Below are 23,611 nucleotides of genomic sequence, written 5' to 3' on the forward strand. Positions count from 1 at the left end.
GTTTACAAAGAGATTGATTGCAGAACGTGTGACTAAAAATAGACATTTCTGAGAACACTTCTGTCAAAACATTGTGAGAAAGCTGCTACCCAGATAAATCAGTTACTTATACTGACTTTCCCTTTCAAAACTTTCCCTCTTTGCATGTTTAGCTGAAAGACTCAGGAGTGAAGTGGTTTTTATTCAAATAACACAGAGCAAGGCTGGCAGCTCCACAGGCCTTTCCAAGCCACCCAGCTCATGCAGGAAAAAACCCTGTGAAGATTAAACACCTCTAAGGTAAAATCCAAAGCAGCAATTTTTCATCACATTTCAGGAAATTGGTCCCTAAATAGATTAATTATGGAGATTAATAATTTTAGCTCTGTAGGTTAACATCAGTAAATAGACGCAGTAAAAATCCTTATTCTTTAGTTAAAATATGGAGTAATTTAGGATTTAAAGAGGGTTCATTATCAAAGGAACGGTGGATATTTCATTATTCAATTAAGACATTTTGGGTTGTTTGTTTCTGTCAGCAGAAAAAATAAAATCTGGTTTTCTTTGTCTCAAATATATATATATATATACATATACAGGTATACATATACATATATATAATTTTTTTTTTTCCTTTCTGGTCTGTCTGCAAACTAAGAAAAATATTATTTTCCTGACTTTACTCTAGAGTTAAGAGTCTGGTTGTGTTCCTACAGCTGTTCCCTGATCCATTGCCTTTGGCTGACAGTGCCAAATACCGGCCCCAGCTCTCACAGAGATTTTTTTGCAGCGTAGACATCGCTCATTGGAAATTGGATGATAGCATCAAACCAACTCCAGGCCATCAGAAAGGATTTATCAGGCCTAATCACAGGCTCCTTTATGTGGCCGTATCTCCTGTTTCAGTGCTCCCCAACAAGGGAACGGCTCCATCAGTCTGGTCGATACCATAATCCCCTGTAAGGAAATACAGCTGCAGAAAAGAGTCTCTCTGTGTTTAGCAGGTGTTTATTTTCCCCTCTGTGACAGGAGCTCATTAGTAGCTCTGGAGTCAATGAAATTAGAGCACTGTCAGTCCAGCAGAGCTAAATGGGGTTTGTATCCAATGCTGGGACATTAAAAGTCTTTATCCTACAGATCTCCTTCAAAGGCACGACTTCAGCCCCCCCAGCAGAGCTGTTGCATTTGTTTGAGATGTTATCCTGTAGATTCAACGGGTATATTAGAAAAATATTTTATATAAAACTGATGTTAGTGATGCCTGAAAGTTGGCAAAAACAACGTAGAGTTTCTTAATGCCTATTAAGAACTGAGGAGTAAGTTTGGTTTATTTTTGTAGCTTAACAGTCAGGAAAAGAATTGTTTGAAGCTAAGGGTGACATCACTCACGTTGTTGGATAGATCTCCTCATCTCTGTTACTAATTCCTGTTTAAATTGTTTCTACACCAGAGTCTGCTAAGATGTTCTTTCTGCAAAAGACTTTGGAACTACATGTTATACCAGGCTGTTTAAGGTAAAAGAATATTTACCAGTTCTAAATATGTTTTTTCATTCTTTATTCTCACAGTGAACAGGTAAAGCACAGCACGTGCTCATCGTTTTCATGCTAAATCTGTAATTAAATTTTGAAGGTCATCACTAAAACATGGTTAAATTGCTATTTCCATCGAGTGCTGTGCCAGAATTTCGGCTGTGGCTGCAGCTCGAGGCTCAGTTTCTGTGTGCATTGTGCAGTGGCAAGTAGAAAATTAAGGTTGGAATGGAATTGAGAGCTCTGCTAAAACTTCCTTTGACTTTCAAAAGAGCAGTATCAGAACTCCACCACACTTTGTGTATGATTAGGAAGCGCAGTGTCACTGCTAAAGGATAAACTGTTAGACAAAATTCATCAGTTGCACTCGATTACGTGCGTCAGGAAGCTAAAAAAGGCTCCCAAATAGAACGTGTAATTTAGCTATGAATGACAGCCTGTATGCCCCAATACAGCTCAGTATCTGGCTGGAATGATTACTTAATGTGACTTTGTGCTCTGTTCTGAAAGATCCCCTGGACAGAATTTGCAAGTATTTTAAGAAGCTGCTATTGCCAGTGTCAGTACTGAGCAGTGCTGCAGATTGGGTTTGGAATGATTTCAATTCCACATCCTAATACGTTCCTTCAGTGGCTCCCACTTTGGATCAAGTTGGAAATAAAAGTGGAATATTTCTAGCTGCTGCCTTCAGCTCCTTCACTCTGGCCTCTGCTATTCCAGTTACCTCTCTTTTCACGAGAGGGAAAGTGTTAGCAGAGGATCATAGAATCACAGGAGAGTTTGGGTTGGAAGGGACCTTAAAGATCATCTTGATTGGATTGAAAAAAAACCAGAACAAAGTGCATTCACTACATGCTCAAATTCATGTAATTGTGTAAATTGGCACAAAGTGAGCAGAGTTTGCAAAGGGCAGAAAGGGAGTCTCAGATAAAAAGCAGGAGGAAAGAGACTAAGAGAATAAAACCAAGCCTATTTTGTGTATTTTGCTTTTCCAGATGCATATGCATTGTAATTGTCTGTGCCCACATGATATGAATTATTCACTTCTATTATTGTGCCAGACCTGTGGGAACAGACTCATCTGCCATTGGTGCAGACATTGTTACCAACCTACACGTTCTGCTTGACTTAGCCAGAATCTGCAGCTGAGTTTGATTCAGCAATTCCTCTGTCAGAGCTACTAATAAACCTATAGACCATCACTGTATTAAAACAATTCCTGGTTTTGGTAGGCTGCTTCAAAGTGAATCCTGGAAAATCTGACTGTATATATTTACAGAGAAAGAAAGTGGAAAAAGAAAGAAATCTTTCAAAAATCAAAGGAAGTAATTAGCAGTACAGCATGGAGTCACAGAATGGTTTGGGTTGGAAGGACCCTAAAGCCCACCCAGAGCCCCCCCCTGCCATGGGCAGGAACACCTTCCACTGTCCCAGGTTGCTCCAAGCCCTGTCCAGCCTGGCCTTGGACACTGCAGGGATCCAGGGGCAGCCACAGCTGCTCTGGCAGCTTCTGCTCATCCCCTTCCCGGGGAAGAATTTCCTCCTGACATCTCATCTAGACGTGCTCCGTGCCAGTGTGAAGCCATCCCCCCTTGTCCTGTCACTGGAGCTCGTGATGAGCGATAGCGTGGTGGCTGGCCCAGTGATGGTATCGTAATGAGTTCTTTATTGTGCGTATAAATCAACATCATTCCAGGGAGAATTAGCATCAAGTAGAAAGCAGTGACCTTTCAGGCCTTGTTTTATACTTCTAAGAAAATTATGTTTCTTTGTATTGTGTGCATTTCCTTTTTGAAAGTGAAAAGCCTCCTGCTGTTGTGGAGGTGAATCAGTACTGTACCATTTTTGTTAAGGAAAAAGAACCTAATTAGTTTATTTTTATGTAAAAAATCTGTGAAGATACTAGTAGGATTTCTTTGTGGGCAGCAACGATCTTTTAGCTGAACTGCTATTGCAAATATTCACTTTTCTGGAAATGAGAATGTACTTGCACACTCACTATTAGCAAACCAGGACACAGAGCAAACAGTTAAAACCAAAAACACAACAAAGAGAACAGGGTAAAGAAAGCTTTAGAAAAAAACTGTAATTTCTTCAGACTGCAGCATGAAGTTCGTTTAAAAGCATTTAAAATGGTGGTACTACTTTTTTGGACTAGGTAGAGAATGGTCTCTGTGTGTGCGATGCATGTGAGGCAATTTTTGGAATAAAGGGTGCTTTTTTACTTGCAGAAATAGAATTAAAAATGATAAATATTTTTAAATAGGTGATAAAACCATACTACTAAAAACAATTTTAATTTCCTGGGAAACCTCTACCTCTTTTGTAAATGTTAATCAAATCAGTTTGTCTTTGAACTCTGTGAACTAAAAGGTTTACAAAGGTATTGTGTGGAAATTGTAATGTCAGAGATGTTTAATGTTGGGATTTCCCTTGTTTGTATCCTAAGATAAAGTGACTAATATCAGAGCTTGGAGATGTGGGAGTGGAGGCCTGGGGAAGGGAGGTGAGAAAATGAGTAGTTTGGGATTTTAGGATGAGGAGCAGCAGCTGATGGAATTTCACCTCCTAATCTCGTGCTGCTGGGCAGGACACCGAGCTCAAATGTGTGAGCAGTTGGACTTCATGCTCTGCACCTGTGCACTGTGCTGGTAGCCTGGCTCAAAACCATCTCTAGACATCCCAAAAAAGTGCCAGGTCAGCCTGGGAGTCACCAGCTCACGGCAGGATACAGAACCAGGTACTGTCTGGAAGCAGAGTCAGCTATATTCCAATTAAATACGTGTATAATAACTTAGGGTTTAGAGGAAGGGAATTAGCGAGTCCTTAGCGTGCACGTAGACATCCTTTTAGTCAAGACACCTTCTGTGAATTAGCATAAGAATTACGCAGATAAGCTCTTTATCTCACTTCTGTGTAGTTCTTTGAAGTCCTTAGAAGTTTAGGAATTTAGCTAAAGGAAACTGAATAAGCAAGCAGCATTTCATTTGTACAAGAGATTAACTTTGCTTAAATACAGGTCTGGCTTCACATTGCTATCTAGTGACAATCATTCTTCTGTATGCCCATGTAAAATTAATTTTATATCTGAGATGAGTTTTACAATTCAGCGTGTTGCTGTGAGTTGAATCCAAATTAATTTCTTAAGGAATAAGGGTATTGTCATGATGACTCTGGAATGGTGTTCTTGTTCGTGGGGCTCCCAGAGACAAGAAAATAAAAGATTGCAGCAGACAAACTTTAGATGTACTTACTTACAATTAGGTCTGGAGACAGGGAGGGCAGTCAGAGATACCAACCAAGAAAGGAGTGTGGAAACCTAAATTCCACAAGAATTCCAAAAGATCTCAGTCCCAACAGGAGAATGTTGCCACTGTTCCCGTGTCTCTTAAGGTCTTTTTGCCTGTGCCAGAAGGGTTCAGCAAAACCTTCATAAAGGGAAGAGTTGGGTGGGAATGGGATGAATAGGAAGAAGAGTGTCCTGGCTTGGGCTGGGGTAGAGTCAGTCTCGTCTCAGCAGCTGGCATGGCTGTGTTTTGGGTTCAGTATGGGGCTGATGTCAGTAACACTGTGATGTTCTGGTTGTTGCTAAGTTGTGTTTATCCTAAATCAAGAATTTTTCTGTGTCTCATGTTCTGCCAGTGAGGAGCTGCACAGAAAATGTTGTGAGGGAGCACAGCTGGGACAGGTGACCCAACCTGGCCAAAGGGATATTCCATACCATAAAACCACTGCCCAGTGTATAAACTGGGGAGGTTACCCAGAGGGGCCACGTGGGGTTTGGGGACAGGTTCTGGCGTCTGTCAGAGTGTGGGAGCAGTTGTATTCTGCATCACTTGTTTGTTTTGTTTTCCCTTTTTGTTACCCTTATCAATATTTACTATTATTATAATATTTTACTTTGTTTCAGTTACTGAACTGTTCTTATCTCAACCTACAAGTTTTACTTTTGATGGGTCTTCCCCATTCCTCTGGGGTGGAGTGAGGAGGGTAAGTGAGGAGCTCTGTGGTGCCCAGTTGCCACCTGCCTTTAAACCACGACAAAGGTTACCCAGTGCTCACTCTGAACTTGGCTTTGCTTGTTCTGCAGGCAAAGAATCCATCCCAACAGGTAGCAGGTAACTGCCTTAAAAAATCAAAAGCAAAACAAATTTAATACGATCCTGTTCTAGGAACACACATTTTCCACCAAACTAAATTTATCAAAACAGATTATCAAAGTTTTATAATTAAATTCCTAGCAAATAGGAATTAGCATATATTATATGAGTGCTGTGCGTTAATCAAAGAATATTTAGTGAGGCACCCACCTATGCATGCCCAGGAATTACAAAGTTAATGAGAGACAGCAGCACATGTAACTGTAACTAATTAAGCAAGACACAAAAAATTCCGTAGATGTTTGGCTGAATATGTTAGAATTTACTCATTATCATATTTACATGATGAGTTTATCCCAGTATTTAAGTTTGGCAAAGTAAGATATTTAAAGTTAACTTTCGCTCTGCTATACAGGTACACCCTCAATGTAATGCTTTGGTTTTCAAGTCCTGTATTTTAAATTAAAAAAAGTTAAATACCTAAAGGGTTTTGACCCTGGTTAGGCTGAATTAGCCCATGAGGCTGTATATATTTATTGAAGAAGGAAACCTATAGGCAATAAGTGCTTAAAACCCAGGCATCAATAGGCTGCCACAAGGTAGGTGGACTCAAACAAAGGCTCAAAGAAGTACCACAGGAACTAAAGTGTGTTAGAAATTAATAGGCTACACTTAGAAATATTTTAAACAAAAGTTCAGTAATTTCATGTAGCTGCTGTGATTCTACATTGAGCCTTTTCCACTTGTTTATACATAAACATGTGTACTTAAAATTAATTTAAAGGTGCAAGTAGTGATTCCTCTTTGTAGAGGAATGAACAATGATGGTATAAACACCCAAATGGTTTTCTACACCATTCTCCAAGAGAAGAAAAGTGGTTGTTTTAGAGGTATGTCAAATAAAAACGTCTAATATATCTCTGTAATAACAGTCTTGGTTGCAAAGTGTTGTGCACTCATTTAGGTATGAATATGAGGAGTCACCTAAATTCATACCTCTCACAAATAATGTTTGCTCTCTCTTTAGACTGAGTTGTATTGTACCCTCCAACATGAAATCAGCAATAATGTGTAACTCTAGATTATACAGGGTTTTTTTGTATCATGCGTTGCGTAGACATCAAGAGAATGATGTGAAATTATCGACAAGATGTTTATTTGTTTTAAGATAAGGAAGGGCTGCTCTAACTCCATTTTAGAAGACGCATAAAGGGAAGAAAAATAAAATGTATAGAAAATCGTCTGTGATAATAAAACACAAATAGAGCAATTTAGATGAGAAACTAGCACTGTTTGTGTCCTTAATTTATTTTCATGATTTTCTATATCAGAATGTGAAATCTCTGGCTGGTTTTAATTAAACCTCTAAACTGAGGACTGTTTACTTCTTTTTACAAAAAATATTGTTGATTACAAAGCATATGTTGTTTATCTAGACTGCAAGCTCTCGCTGTTCAGATGCATTTGAGTTTCCTTTGTATCCACTTTGAGCTTCTGAGGGCTTGTTGGTTGCTTTTTTCCATTAAAATGTCTGTGGGAAGTGAAACCTATCAGTTGAAATGCATCTTTACTGTTAATCAGCAGAACTCTGGTGAGTGGCAGACTTGTGTGCTGTCACTGAGAAGGACTGAATATCACAATCGCTTCATCCACAGAAAAAAACTGAATTTTAGTGTTGTCAAAGATTTGGGGTGTTGAGGCAATTGGCTTTTTTCAGCTTTGTTTCCTATGGAAACAAAGGTTATGAGATTTCTGCTGTCTCCTCCTTGATGACATTTCTAATCTGTCAGGCAGTTTTAAACTATTTTAAAGTCACTATGTTCCCACTGATTGGCTGAACATATGTCTGCACTGATATCAGAATAGTGCTGTGGAGGAGAAGGCTGCAGTCTGAGCTCAACCTTAGTACAGAATATTACAAAATCCACTTGGCACAGCCATTAGGGTTTGCTTTGGGATCCAACTTTTGGGAGTGTTCACTGCTTTTTGTTTTTGTGTTAAATAATAGTGTTTCTCTGTGGAGTTAAAAAATGAGACTATGAAACAACAAAAAGGTTGTTAGCTTACCTTAGTAGAGTAGAAATTGTGTTCTATTTAGTGTGGTGATGAGCTATTTCAAGTAACAACTATGGTAGGAATATTGATAATGCATAAACTTTATCAAAAGAGGGATTTTTTAATGTCACAAGCATTTCAATTTTTTATTTAATCCATTTCCTTTTCTGTTAGAATCTTTGTGATTAAATGGTTTAATAATTTCTCCTATGGTAGATGTGATTGGGATCTGCTTTGGCCAGCTGGTAGATGTGGGTTTGTATCAAAAATGCAATCAGGGAATAGATTCATTCTTCCACTGTTGAACAGTGGAAGGGACTTGCATATCCATTCTGCAAATGCAGGATTGTACCTTCTGTTTCAAAGAATTAATGCATTTTTTCTTATTTTCTGATCATATCATGCATGTTAGAAAAAAAAAAAAGTGAGTACTTCTCAGGAAAGAAATTACCTTTCTCTGAAAAATCAAAGACTAAAAGTTGACATTTCAAAGATGTTCCTCTTCCATTAGATCGCACAAAGATGTTACAAAGCATCAGTAGAAGAGAGATCTAGGAAAGAGGTCGGAAGTGATTAGGCTGGTAATTAAAGTGTGTTTTATTTGGGGAAGATGTCATTTGCACGCTCTGCTCTTCTGTCTTTCTGTCCTCTGGGTGGTGCCCTGACAGTGGGTTACAAAGGCAAGTCCACAGCTGGAGTTTGAATTTTTAATAAACTGAGGAGAGGAGCTCTGAGATACAAGAGATTGAACTCCACGGTTCTGATTCTAAAGATCTTGTTCATGCTGTAAGATTACAACATTTTATGCATCAAGCCCTGCTGGTCAGGTCTTCCACTGCTGAGGGTCATCACAAGGAACTTGGACTTGAGCATGCCACAGCCTGAGCACATTCATTGTTATTACTGTTATCACTATTTTAAAGTATTGGCAGCAGTTATGTGTTAATATTCAATTTTTAAATCTGATTCTTAATTAAATTGCTTTATCAAGAGGAGAGTCAGGGAGGATGAGGAAGGCAAGACTTAATAGGAAGTTTTAAGTTATACTTTACTGACTGTCAATGCTTTTGGTTTGGAGGGTTTTTTTTTTCCTTCTTTATTTAGAGATCAGGTCTCTAAATCTGATTTTACAAATCTGTCTGATTTGTAAAATGTCTAATTACAGTCTAAAATAAATAGAAAATTCATTCAGACACCAGGGTGTTAATGGTGAGTGATTGGCAGGAGTGATCCCTAAAGAAGTGCATGAAAGTTTCTCATTCAGTTGAAAGTGGAGTTCAGGGAGTGAAGTGTCAAATGCAACCAGAACTAAAGGCTGTATGCATCACTAAGTGTATTTTTTCTGGGGTTTTGTGTTGTTTTTTTTTTTTTTTTACTGTACTTAAATTACAAGTGAAACCTTCTAAATGCTTTTATTTCCATGGCTGTTTCATGTGTAGATCTTTCATCTCTGTGAACAATAAAGTGTTTCACTAGAAATGTCTGAGCAAGCAACTGATTCTTGTGACTTGCTGCTGTATTTTTTAAAGACTTGTGCATGTTAGTGTGTACAGAGAGTTCACTAAACTGTTGAGGAAATCTAGTATGGCTGAAATAGAGTGTAGAAGAGCCAGAAGGGGTTTTCTATGTGGCAGTGTAATGCTGGTGGACGAAAAATGGGTGTGAAAGACTGACAGGGACATTTGAGATTCGTGGCCAGTACTGGGCAGTGGACACCAGGCATGGCCACAGGGTGCTAATGCCACCAAATCATCAACCATCTGAATAACCACTGCTGTAGTCAAGATCTGAAATTCAAGAATTTAGGTTCTCCTCTGTCCACGTGCACTGTTGCCTACAGATGCACAAAGGTTATTCCTTCTCCATTTAATTTGAAATCCATTCTGTATTTTTCCTCTGTGCCTCTGAGTCTTCTGTCAGCACGCAGCAAGGTACAAGTGACTTTCTTTATAATATCTTTGTTCTGAACTTAGAAACGAAGATCAGATCAGACTTTTTTCCCTGTATACCTTTTTCTCGTGCTTTTGGAGGGATGAAGCAAAGGCCTTTCAAAGCAGATTGGCTTCATTCCAGCACCAGACAATGCATTTGATTATGAGGCCCTAAGATCAAGGCAGTTTCTTGAAACCAGCCTCAACTTCAAATAATGCACAGCTGAGGTGTGCAGATGGGTTTGATCTGCATCTTGATGTATATCCTATCTTATGTAGGGGCTTTTTTCCAGTGAAACATTAGGGGACATTTTCTGAAGCTTGCTTTTCCAAGTTGACAATAGAATTAACACCCCCTTTTGTAGTTCCCACTAATCCCCTGTTTCTAGATTAATACTGCTGTTCCACAGGAATTAATAAATTTCTCAGTTTTATAGAGAGACAGCAGGAATGGGCAGTGATGCTCAATTCCTAAAATCCCAATTGTTGAAGGTGTTAGACCAGTTAAAAACACCCTGTTTTTTTTTTTTTTTTTTTTTTTTTTTTTAGTAAGGGTCAAACTTTTTACATCTGTTGCCAATTCTCTCTTTTTTTTTTTTTTTTCTTATGACTTGAGTGGGAGGTGGTGTGATACTTCAAACACCTGATTTCTGGAAGCACTCGATTAAGAATCTCAGCTCTTACATTTTTTACATAAAAGAGGCAATGAGAAAAGAAGTGTACTTATCTTGCTACTGCAGTTTACCTTGCCATTGTGCTACCACAAATTTATATAGTATATCATATTTTGATTTTTGAATATCACTTCTTGCATATTTCCATTCTATTTTAGTGAATTGGAGGCAAGGAGATGAAATAGAAAATGCATCTGAATGAGAAAATGGTCAGAGACTGAGAGGTAAATCGGTGACATAAATTGTTATTTCCTCAAGCTGTTAGATAAGACAGAACCAAGAAAGCAGGCAACAAAAGCAGACCAAAATGGAAATCCGGGAGGTTATTGACATATGATCTAAATTAAAACACCTTGTGTTACTGAAAACAGTTTTTCATTTTTTAAGCATTCAGTTTCTGCCACTTTCAAAAGTTGATAAGTTGTCTACGCTGTCCAAAAGAATTTAACCCTTCAGTGTCTGCCTATTATTCCACATTCTTTTTTAAACAGAGAAACATAGAATCAGTTTTGTGCTTTCAATATCTGTATTGCCTAATTCTGTTCTTTATGAGTCAAAATACTGTTTATTACCCTTTTTTTAAAACTTGGATAATTTTCCTGTGTAATGGTAGTAGCAAAAACTGAAAAATGTTAAAGCAATGGTGTCTGTTCAGGTATTGCAAATAAAGCCCTGTCCCACCTTCCATCCACAGCAGACAGCCCCATTCTCTTGGGATTTAACACAGTGACTCTCAGACTTCAGTGTGTCTGCTTTGGATACAATCTCTGCAGATTAATAAAACTCAATGAAATATTTTCCTTAATTGCACTTCAGGCTCTTTCTTTTAATCATGTTTAATAGATCTAGCAGCAAGTGCTGCTTCCCACTAGTGGTTTTCTCATTAGCACACTATTGGAAATAAAATTTGAAGATGAAGGTTGGCCACTAAAGCAGCAGAGGATTTAAGGTAATGTTTCCTGGGCTTTTACACAGGACATTCCCATAACCCTGGTAATAAAAGCTGTATCAGAGAGTCCCTGAGGCTGGCACAGAGCTCTGCAAGCTGCACAGTCTCCTCTCCCTGCTCAGAGCAGGAGCAAACAGAGCATGTTCCTGGACACTGTCCAGCTGGATTTTGAATATCTTTAAGGAGCCTCCCTGACCTCTTCGGGCAATTTGCTCCACTGCTTGACCACTCTGGTCTTAAAGAAGTTACTTTTCTCTTATGTTTAAATAGAATTGTTTGTATTTCTTGTATTGGAAGAGCTCTCATATGGGAGGTGCTTTAAGCACCTGATCACCTCAGCTGCAGCAGGCAGAGCATTCCCAGCAGCTCAGGGAGGGCATCCTGCCCCTCTGCTCAGCCCTTTGAGGCACATCTGGAGTGCTGTGTCCAGTTCTGGGCTCCCCAGGACAAGGGACATGGAGGTCCTGGAGTGGAACCAGTGCAAGATGATAAAGAAGATGAAGGGGCTGAAACATCTCCCTTATGAGGAAAGGCTGAGGGAGCTGGGAGAGGAAATGAGTACCCGGGTTTGATTCAGTTTTCTCCCAAGTGAAGTTGTAAACAAATGTGGAATTTAAAGGAGGATTAAAATATTTTGATTTATTCCATTCTGCATGTTCAATATCAATAGTTTCATCCCAGAGAGAGTAATCTAAATACAGTAGAGAGATCAGGATTAGATCAGGATCAATATTCAGTTCAGGATAACAATAGCATCCACTTGGATTAACTGTTGTCATCCACTTTTCTATGGTACCATAGAAGTAGTGAATTTTTAACTTTCAGTGTCTGCAGAAAGAGTAAAAAACTCACCACTGTCATTGGGAGGTAAGGATGAACATCAGAGGATGATTATGTCTAATTCATATGTTTATGTGTAAATGTAAGAGTATGCATATACGTATATATAAAATAGATTAGAAAAATGCATGAGGGGGGTCTCTATCATTCTCCGTCAACACTTACAAGTTTCTTTAAAGAAAATTTAGGACTCCTTTATTAACTGTCCATGTATGTATAAAGAAGAGGCTCTTAGCTGCACTGAATAATCTCCTGATATTATTCATAATGGTAAAATTTTTATCTTTAATGTCGATTTTGAAAATTAGCTTACTTATCAGCCGATATCTCTGGCTTCATCTTGTACCTTTAAAGCAAGAAAAGTCACCAAGGAATTTTGTAAAAGTTGTAGTAGTTCAGAAAGGTAAACTTCAGGCCAGATTCATCTCTTGTTCTCAAGTCTTCCCAGCATTAAAATTGATGAAGAGAAGATTTATCAGGATGAGGAGTATCCAACCATAACGCACAGAAATCCAGAGCTCCATGCATGCCCTCATTTGTCTTTGTCTTCAGTCATTCGTCATTTATGATCATTCCAGCTTTATGCAGCAATGGTCCGAGTTCTGTTTAGAAAGAGCTCTCACTGTTGCATTTGTAGAACCCCATGTGAAATCTCTGAAACTTAATGAGGCTCTGCAGTCTCAAATTCACACTTAAATTTATGCAGGCCAAACCATGCTATCATAGACTGTCTTCATTCCTTATTTCAGTGAAAACATTTTTTTCCTAACCAGGAAAGCAAAATTTAGTCCTCTTTATTTATTTATTTATTTATTTATTTATTCCCCAGAGAACAAAGTACCTGAAAATAACTTGAATTGTCAACTTCAATCTTGTAAATTTTCATAGTACTTTATAAGAGGGTTAATCTGCTGATAAGAATCAATGCAGTTGATCATCTGATTAATTGAACTAAATTGTAATTAGGTGCTAATGAAGATCATTTGTAAGCATATGGAATGCATGTAATTCTTAAGTTTGATTTCTAAAGCTTGACACTTTTCTGTTGCAGTGATTTTTAGTTTTCTCTGCATTCTGTTTTGGGAGGTTTCAGTGCCGTATTTCCTGCTTGGAGAGAAGTACAGTAGAGAGAGTAGAAAGCATCTGGGTTGTTTTGTAAGGAGGTTGAAACACGGTTGAGAACATCTAAAAGTGTGTTTGGAATTTGGTTTTCTCTCTGATGGATGAGGTGGACAGGAAATTATCTGGACCAAGGGTTATGACCATGCACCCTTGAGCTGTCAGCGGCTTCCTTGTTGTATCCCTTAGGAATTTGCACAGGGACCAGTGCTCCTTGACATGAAGATGTTGGATCACAGTCCCCTCTCAGCAACTTTTTTGGTAATATCCCCTCAGAGGGAAAGGGAGGAGAAGGCAGGGTGCTCTCCAGGCTGTACTGGTTGGGTTTGGTCAGTCTTAAGAGGAGAAACCAAAAAGAACATCCATGCCAGCGTAATTTAGGTATTTTGCTCCTTTGTAACATCTGTTTTGAAATAGAGAGAATAGAGAGCAGAGCTTTGTGAGCAGAGAACTACAATAGTCTTTGGGCAACTTGATGTCTGTTAGAAGCAAAAATAATAACCCATACTTAAAAATTGATAAAACCAAATCAAACCAAAAGAGATAAAACACTCAAATCCCATTAGAAGTCAATGGGCTCTGATTTCACTCACACAAACAAGATTTCTTGTGCTTGAAATTAAAGGTAATTGACATTTTTTTCTTGTTTGGCTTCAATTTAAAATAATGATGCAGAGTTAATTCTCTGCTGTCGAATATCTGAGCCTTACACACACAAAAACCACAAAAAAATCTCATTTGCACCAAGATTGCCAGTTAATGATTTTGATCAGAGAATTGCATTGTGGTTTCATTAACTCCAACAAAAACTTTTGGCTCTTGTGCTTATGCCAATTATAATTTGTTTTGAGAAAGGCATGAGTTGCTGTACCTCTTTTGAGGCCATTTCTCATTGGAAAAACAAGCTATTGAGTAGCTCTGTTCAGCATAGGTACTGTTCAACCAAGAGTTAAGCAGAGTTCTGTGCTTTCAATAACTTGAAATTGCTTGAAAATACACATAATTACAGAGGACTGAACCTTTCTTTAGTGTGGGTTAGCATCCTGCTCTGTCAATAAGGCAATGATAATAATAATAACTTGAAAAAGTAGCAAAGCCATTTCGATATCATGATAAACGTTTCAGATAAATTGCTGGCTTATGCACTGACCTTGGTGAGTGCCTTCATGGGAGTGTTGGATGATTATGTCCAACTTGTCAAACAAAACAACAGTTTATGATCTTAAAAAATTAAATTACCTCAGCATAATTTTAAAAAATGGTGGGGGGGAAAAAAGACAATAAATGCAAGTAGCTGTTCAGGTCATGTCTTTATTAATAGCATGTCATTAAGCAAACTAAAAAGCGTGAACTGTGCCATATTTAGAGATTAAGTGGGAGCAGAACCTCATTAGCTGTAACAGGAAATCTTAGTCAGATGATAGTAGGGCTGGGAGCACTTCAGTGAGTACATCTGTAGAGTCCATCCTGATTAAAGGGTCACACAGAAACAAGGCACCTCAAGCACTACAAGATATTGGGTTGGCTCGGTTTTGCAGAGGTACTGGGGAGCTCCAACTCTTCTCCAAAAAGTGGCCTCAAGCAGTTCCAGGGGTGAGAAGAAATAAAACATGGGCAAGGGCAGGCACAACAGCATCGAAAAGCCTTGGTTTTAGCATATTTGAATGGATAATTTTAGCCTAATTTATTTTGAGATATAAGTGCTGGCATCACTGCAACTGGACTAAATCTTTGGACTTAGACTTTGGTTAAAATAAGAATAATTTCTTGGCTTTGCATATCAGGTGTGTTTCTTTTGCTCATATCTAGATTTTAAGAGCAAGGAACAAGATTTTAAACACAACACACCATGAACTGGTGGGAATTTGTGCAATCTCTGCTGTAATTTGGGGGAAATAAATTACTGGTGACTCTGAGCTGTGTCTCCCTTGGTTAGTAAAATATCCAGGGATTACCCAAGTCCTTCCCTTAGCAGGAGTAGATGATTAGGTTTTTGAACAACACCTATGATTAGCAGAGACTAATCTATTTCTAGACGTCTAAAGTTTGTCCATCAACCTCATGGAGTTCAAGCTCTCCATGAAAGCTCTCAGGTTATCAGCCAATTTTTCTCCAGAAGGGAATCCAGTATGAGCCACCATTATCTCTTTAGAGTTCAGAAATACTGCAGTCTGTCTTACAGCTGAAATTTTTATACCTTTAAGTAGTTGATGAGTTTTAGAATCAGTAAAGATGCCCCAATCCTCTGAAATTTAAACTTTTTTTTTAATAACTAAATTCACTGCATCTATATACTGTCCATAAAGATAAATAAAATGTAAATATTTCTCAGCTGAAATGCTGAACTGCTTCAGCTCTCTCCTGGTGCCATATTTTACTTAAGCTGTCTCTGACTGCACATTGTCCTACCTATAAATAAAGTCATTAGGTTGTCCACAGAGCCTTGCAGACATGTCTATAATCAGCAGTGTTATAATCCGAGCACTTTCTGTATTGGGAGTTTGATCTATACAAACACGAATACAATAGTAGAGGGATTTTAAAAGTCAAATAAATGTCACTGGAGTGCAGTAGTAAATGTGTCCAAGGAACGTGCTACCTTAATTGAAAATTCAAATTACTGAGCGTTGCTCCTTTTCAATAAAACATTCAGTGCTGTTGAATGAAAAATCAATAGCTGCTTTATAGTGCATTTTTCTTAAGCAGTAGGCAAGAACTCAATTCCCTTTCAAAGGATTTTTATTCTTCTATCTTTAGTATTTACTTCTCTCCCTCTTTTTTTCTCTCTCCGCAGCAGAAGTGTCTTCAGATTCTTTTGTAAGCCAAAATAGTCTTCACTGGCAAAATAAAACCAGAACATGTGGTATTCAAATTTGGTAGCTATTGTTGTAGTTAAAGTCATTATAAAGTCAGATGCTTGGATACCTCTCTTTTTCCTGAGTGAACACCTAGTTTAGACTGGGTCTACTGAGGTTTCAGGAAATATTCTAGTTCACATTGGGATGGGATAGGATTTAATTTTAAGGCAGGAGCTTTGATATCCTTGAAGGATAGTTTGGGATTTCTCCTTGATATTCTGAGAAAAAAAAAGATAGAATAAATACGTAAAAGCTCAACTGGAAATGGTAAAAATGTGCTGGAGATTTGTAAGGAACATGAAAGGAAATTGTAAATGCCTGTTAAAGCAGAGATCTTTGTGGAATGTGACGTTCCCAGAGAAGATTCTCCATGATGTTTGATAGAGGTCGGGAGTACTCCTGTTGCTTTTGATGTTTGACCTGTGCAGTTGGCAGTCTTCCATCTGGGCAGGCTCTATGTGAAAGGCCCAGTTCCTTGTGTCACGTTCTATTTCCACTGGTTTCTTTGGGAGGGAGCACAGAAATTGTGTTTGTGTTCTGCTGTTGGTGCCTGCCACCTTCCCCCCTCTTTTCCTGTACACCTGGGTGTCAGTGAGGCTTTCCAGCAATTCAGCCTGCAGCTTTGCGCCTCTCTGAGAGGAAACACCACAATTTCTGTGATTCCTGCACTAGCTGTCCCAGCAAACACTCTCATTTCCAGTGTGGAAACTGCTGCAATAATCTGCACCACAGTGATGAGAAACATCTTCAAATTTGCCGTACAACTTGTGGCAAGAAAAGCCCTTGTGTTACAGACTGCTGTGCACAGAGGCTGTGGGGAGTTTGGAGTCAAAATTATATTAATCTTTGAGAATAAGTATGTAGGAGGTCATTAAATTCCAGCATATAAATCACAAATATTGATTGCAGCTGCTCCTTGAATGCATAGTGTCACTACGTATGCCATAGCCTGGAGTTGTGAATATATTGCACATTCCCACAGCTTTTTGAACAAATTCTAAGCATCCGTTGTTTTCCAAGAGAGGAGAGAGCAGTGGCAGTAAGTGTTACTTGGAGCATAAGCTCCCAGGAAAATGTGCCTTGCTAAAAGACCAGGAGCGAGCTTTTATTTAAGTTTGCAGATCCAAATAATTCCTCGGAACATAGATGAAAATTGTGTGTGCCGACATAGACTCGTTCGTTTAAATGGAACTTGTCCTTTCATAGCGTTGCACTGATGTGACTTAGCAACAAGGATCATTAGTCTCTGAGCTAAAAATGAGAACAGGAAAAGAGCCAGTTCAAATATGCATTACAGCAGGAAAACCACTGCTGCTGCGTGTGCTGGAAGTATTACTGCCTTTCCCTGAGATAAAGATTGCTTCTTCAGCTCAGCCTTGTTGTTGTCCCCAGTGCTATAAGCAGCTGCTTGGTTTTTTCCTTTCCTTTCCTATTTGTTTTGTTTTATATTCTACAGCTTTTCAAATTAACAGGTGTTTGTGGAGAAGCATGAACAGGCTCAGAGACCTAAAAATTTCAAAATGCTGTAGAGACCGGGTGTGTGGGCTGTTGCTGAAAGTCTCCCATGTGTAGCAAATCATGAAGAACTTATGGCTGGTCACCCAGAGGCAGAATCTAATCTGTATTTGTGGTAACAGATGTAAATTCTGGAAGCTTTTTCAGTATCTTATACAGTTTGTTTTCAACCAGTTAAAAATGAGAGCTTGATTTTTGACTCATCAGTGAAGTCAAAGAGTGATGGAAGAATCTAGTCTGTTATTTTGCTCACTGCATAAAGTCAGTGTCCTTAAGTGACTTCTGACTTTTTCGGTCAACATATGATGGTTTTCTGTCTGTGCTGAGCATATCCATGAGTGGCAAATAACTTTCAGAGCAAGTTTACCTCTCCCTCCTCATCTCCCTGGCTTCTACACCAGAGATTGCTTCCAGCATGGGGTGTATTGCCCAGGTATATCCTGGTGGAGTAAGCGGCTCTTGGGACACCTCTGTGTCCTGATCCCTTCCTGGTTCACCACTCAGAATCAGGTAATCAGAACAAGTTCCTGTCGCTGGCCTTCCTGCAGCCTTGCTGGGTGTGCTCATGCTCTGACCATCCTGCTTTAGGGTTGTGTTTAAAGCAAAGACAGGCACCAGCTGCACCATCCTGCAGTTCTGGTCTGCCGCCGCCCAGTTTGGGGACCTCTGGCTCCAGCAGAGTCCCTCTGCTTGGTGGGGGGGGGGGGGGGGAAGAGGAATGTGGGATGGGCAGAGGGAAGAGGGAGGGAAATTCTGAACAGTTATTCTTTCTGTTACACGGAGCTGTGGCTGCAGCACCATCTGAGAGCTGCTGTCCCAGCCTCCCACGGGGCAGACACAGCATCTCTCTCCTGTAACGTAGAGTTTGTTTAACATCTTTTAGGAAAATATCCAAGCTCTTACTTCTGTCCTGAACCAGTGTGAAAAAGAGTTATTTGTAAAAGCAGCATGTGAATGGAAGAGTTTCTAGTTGACACAGGCTCCCACCATTTAATGATCTAGATGTTTATTTTTCTGATCTGAATTTTTTTTTTTTCAGTTTTATTTTTTTCCCCAGGAAAATCTATTTTCTTTCACAGGAAAGAAATAACAATAAAAAAATAGAACATAGAAAGCAATCTATCACCAATTGCAATGGGCCAGGAGAGATAAGCAACTGAAAAAAAAAAAAAAACATGACAAAAGGAAGAAATGCACAATAAATGATTGATAACAGTGAGGTAAGGTAACAGTGAAAGATGGGTAAAATCCCAGTTTGATTCTGAGCCGGTCTTGTTAACAGAACAATTCATAGAAGATGATGTGTGGAGGGCTGTGGGATTATAGCTCATCTTTGAACTTGGCTTAACCTTGAAGAATTTAATTTAAGTCAGTGGCTTTGTAAATAAGTTTAGTCAAAGTACCTTTAGTGTTTTTCAAATGTAAGTCAGAGACATATTGCTGCAAAATAGTAAGAGATGCAAAACTAATGGTAATGCCAACTCTTTCTATTGAAAGATGTGTAAATTCTGAGAATTAAGTAGCAAAAGAATGTAAAATAAGCTTAAATTTAACATTCCACTGATTTTACTTTTAAGAGAAAAAAAATGTTGTTTCCCTACATTTATTCTAACTCCCTAAAACTTATATTTATTTATTTTTACTATACTGAGCTATAGGCTTTCATTCTTTGTGATGCCTGCATCAAACAGGATAACTGAGAAGTGTTAAAAAAAATCAAATTGCTCAGAACATGTTTCCCCAGAGTGACATAAATCCTGGCATTTGAATGTTGTATTCTGTTACCTTACCCTAAGCAGGAAAATGAATGGCTCCTGCTAATACATAATCTTATTCCTGAGCAATGCTGAACAGCTTCCTCAAAATTAATTTCAGACAAGACAAATGATGTGGAGGAGCCAAGCCAATCCCCCCATGACCTCCCCTGGAGGCTTTTCCAAACTGCCACTGCTCCTGCTTGTAAAGCAAGTCATGGGAGCCGTCAGGGAGAGAGCCAAGCAGCCGGGGCAGGGAGCCAGATCCCGAGGCTGGAGGCGCTCCAGATTCTGCTCTCTCTGTCAGATGTTTGCTGATCGTCTTCCATGTGTGGGGATGAGGCTTCAGGAAAGAATTCCTGCCATAGCAAAGATCCCCAAATATGGTGGTTTAGATATCGCCTTGCATCAGATGCCTTTCAAATCTCTTGTTCTTGTGAAGTGCTCCCAGAGCTGACTGAGGCTGAGGGACAAAGTAAGAGCCCCATGGTGAGAATTTCCCTGCATGGATTCTGTGGGAGGTGTAAACTCAGAAACTCAGATGTGGCTGAACTGGTTGTTTATATTGTGGTACTTTCTAAGTCTTATGGAACAGCTTCATATCTCTTTACATTCTAATTTTCTGTTCTGTAAGCAATGTGGATAGAAAGGGAGTCTGAGTGGTTTTGTGTCAATGTGATAACCATTGCAGAGGTTCTTTCTCCCCATTCCAATGAATCCCACAATGCGAGCAACAGAGAAAAAGGAACAATACTTAATAAACTTTGCACATTGCAGGGAAAGGAATTAATCTGTAACACCAAAATGTTTCTTCTCTCTGTTAAACAATTACTTTTTTCCCATTCAAGCATATGGGGCAATATAGCTGATTTTAGAGCCTATCCATGGCTTTGTTCTGCCCGATTTCAACATAACCAGAACAAAATGTGCTAAACTGCATTCAGCATTAACATCAGAGGGTGGCCCAGCAGACCACATGCAGCTTTTAATTAGACACATGCAATTCTGTGCGAGCTGGTTGGCTTGCACAGAGTTAAAGGAGAGCAGAGTTTGACCTTCCGACTGCAGAGTGCTAAATGCTGTGGCACTCAAGGCGTTGTAGTACAAACCACGCTGCTCACCTTCCTTTCCAATCCAGCCCGGTGTGGCTCTTGCCAACTGGATCCAATGAGCACCTGGAAAGGTGTGTTAAATAGTAGCCAGATCCCATTCTCTTAATTATGCAGCTTGCACCAGTGTGCTGCACTAAATCATCCTTGCCCAGGGGTGGTGTAATTACTGCTGAATAGCCTAATGCTGAATAACTTAGTATACTAGAGGCAATAATTATTCCCTGAATGTGGCTGTTCCACTTTTCCTGTTTACTCATGTTCTTCAGAAAAATTATCCCCTGACTTCAGTACTCTTCAGGGCACTTCTGGTCCTTGCTTTGAGTATTTTGGTCACAAGCTCAGCCCTTTGAGAGTATGCTAAAAGACTTCTCTAGAAGAATGAAAATGGTAATGGAATAAATATCTTCAGTAGCTCTGTCATGGTCATGCTATTCATTTTAATTTAATCTCTACTGCCAACCTATTTCATTTTGAATTGCTCAAAATTCTTTTTTTCTGATTTGAAAAAAAAAAAAAAAAGCTAAACTTACAAACCCCAATAACCAAAGGTCACTTTTATCTTTAATATTTTAATAACCTGGGATAGTTTGCATTTGCAACTGCAGGATTTTCATCAGATCCAATACAAGATACTGCTCCATTTCTTTCAGGCACATGGTTCTTTGCTCGCTTTGTGCTTGGAGCGAGTGGGAGCAGCTCCTTGCTGTTATCCATCTCTCTCCACTTAGCTGCTTTTGTGCCATTTGTGTTGAATAGTGTGCTGATACTGGTGGGACGAGACTTTTCATTGATGAGTCTGAAGGCTTTTCAAAAATTCTATCCCACAAATGCTGCTCTGACAGGAGAATTTCCTCCAGATGAGAGACATTAGCTTTACAGAGAGGCATTAATATTAACCCTCCGAAGAGTTTAGCAACTGAATGTGTTTCAAAACTCTTAGCTATTATTTAGTATAGTTTTAATTATTTAAAATCTGCATCACAGTGCGGTGATTTTGAAAATTTTCCCTACTTTACATTGGAAATGTTCAGTTTAAGTTATAAATGTGTGGTGTTGATCTACCAGTTTGTATGTGGTAGTCTGGCCTCAGTGCTGTATGCTAATTATCTTGAGAAACAAGCATTGGGTCTCACTGTGATTTGACAATTAATTTTCCCTTAATTTTGTTTACTGTTGTCTGATTTTGAGATCTGAAAAATTCCCAGATGAAAGGAAACATTGAGAATAAAGAGTTAAGTCTATACAGACCCACTCTAAGCTGTCTGAAGGTGACCCCTGTGGCCTCGGCAGTGTTTATTTGCCCAAGGTGCAAAACTCTTTCTGTATGACCCCAAAGTGCATTTCTGCATTGCTGTGCATGTTTAAATGTTGCAGCAAACAGTTAAACTCCTGGCAATGGATTCTATTACTTCAGCAGACACTCATTCTAAACCATATTTGCTTATAACCTTATCTGAATAAAGGCTGCCCTGGTTCTGAAGTCTATAATGTTATTTCATTACCCTCACATTCAAACACGCATACAAATCTGACAAGCAGGAAATTCATTGGCTGAAAGCAACTTCCACTTCAGCAGCTGTATCTATTTTGGTGTATTGTCTTGGAGGCTGTGTCAACGAGCATCCCTATTCAAGTGTTCAGTATTCAAGTGCTGAAGTTTTTGATTGGAAGCAGACTAATATTAATCTTCAGTTATCAAAAAGTCTAATTCATCATCTATCTCCCCAAGTCCCCAGTAAAAAGAGCTGCTTTTTTTTTTTTTCTTTTAACACTGACAAAAATGCATTTTTATTTGCTGAAGTAAGATTTTATTTAAACAAAATTACCACCCCCAGAACAGGATATGAAACTAAAGAACTTAAGTGTCTGATGTTATGGTATGTGAAATCAAAAGCACTCTCTGTACCTTGGAGACCAGACCTACCAGACGAAATTCAAGTAAACTAATTAGTGTTGAGCAAAGAACATTTTATATATTATGGCTCTGTGGGCTAATTTCACCCCTTTTCAGCTACTCATTATATAAAACTCCTTCAATCAGTAGGACATGAGGCACTGTACTGAGAGCAAGGTCAGTGAAACCAGACTCTTTTGGGATATAATGAACGGAGACAGAATTCTCCAAGGGATCTCCCTAATGTATGTCAGGAGCACAGCAGATCACAGAATAGTGATTATGTATCTGTAGGTCTGGCTTTTTTACACCCCCAACTGCTGTTCCCATATTTTCTTCTTGAACACTTCTAAACTGAATACGAGGGTTTAGCAGGAAGTTCTCCTTATTAAACTGCCTCTTCATGGGAAAATGATAAAGGTGGATGCATGGAAAAAAATCAGGAATACATTCCTATTTGGTTAAAAACTGAAGCTGATGAGCAGCCATGTAATATGGCTTGGATTATTCCTTATTTTACGGAGGTATGTTTTTCATGGATATCTTTAACTGCAGAATCCCTTCAAGCAGGCTGTCTGAACATGCAGAAGGAAGGGCCCAATAAACTCCAGTAAACTCTTCACAGACAGTAGGTCTGAGTTGCTGACTCATCCTAATCTATGTTTTATCTTTATTTATCTCTAGTAAAGACTGTGGCTCAGTGTAGAGTTAGATATTAACACATCCGAACCCTCTGGGACTGTCATCCAAGATTTATAAGCAGAGAGATTATGAAATCCTGCAGGAAACCCAAGGCAGAGGCAGGACTTATTTTGAATAAAAGAGGAATTGATAGTTTTCAGGAAATAATGGAAAAACCCAAAGTATAATTTATAAATAAATACCACATCTGATTCCAGCCACTGGAGACCATCTTCAATACTTACAAGTGACACTGACCATGCCATAATTATGCCTCTCCTGATGGGAGAGAGTTTTTAAAGTCCTTGCCAGGAGTTTGAGAGACAAATAGGACTCTCAGCCTTCACTGCTTCTTGAGAGTTGTTTATTAAGTCTTATCAGAGAAATAGAGCTACTAGCATGACCCAGATATAGCACAAAGCAGGGAATGCAGGAGAAAGCCCAATTATCAAGATTACATGGCCTTTTTAAAGGTAAATTAACCAATGGTTACTAAAAACGTACATTATTTTCACTTTTCTACCAATTATTTAGTAACACAGCCAGGAACTGTGGAATTCTTCATCCAATCACCCCAAACTACTTTTACTGCAGAATATGGAGTAGTAGAAGAAGAAG

The sequence above is a fragment of the Corvus moneduloides genome, chromosome 14 (assembly GCF_009650955.1).
Source record: "Corvus moneduloides isolate bCorMon1 chromosome 14, bCorMon1.pri, whole genome shotgun sequence".
Classification (NCBI taxonomy): Eukaryota; Metazoa; Chordata; class Aves; order Passeriformes; family Corvidae; genus Corvus; species Corvus moneduloides.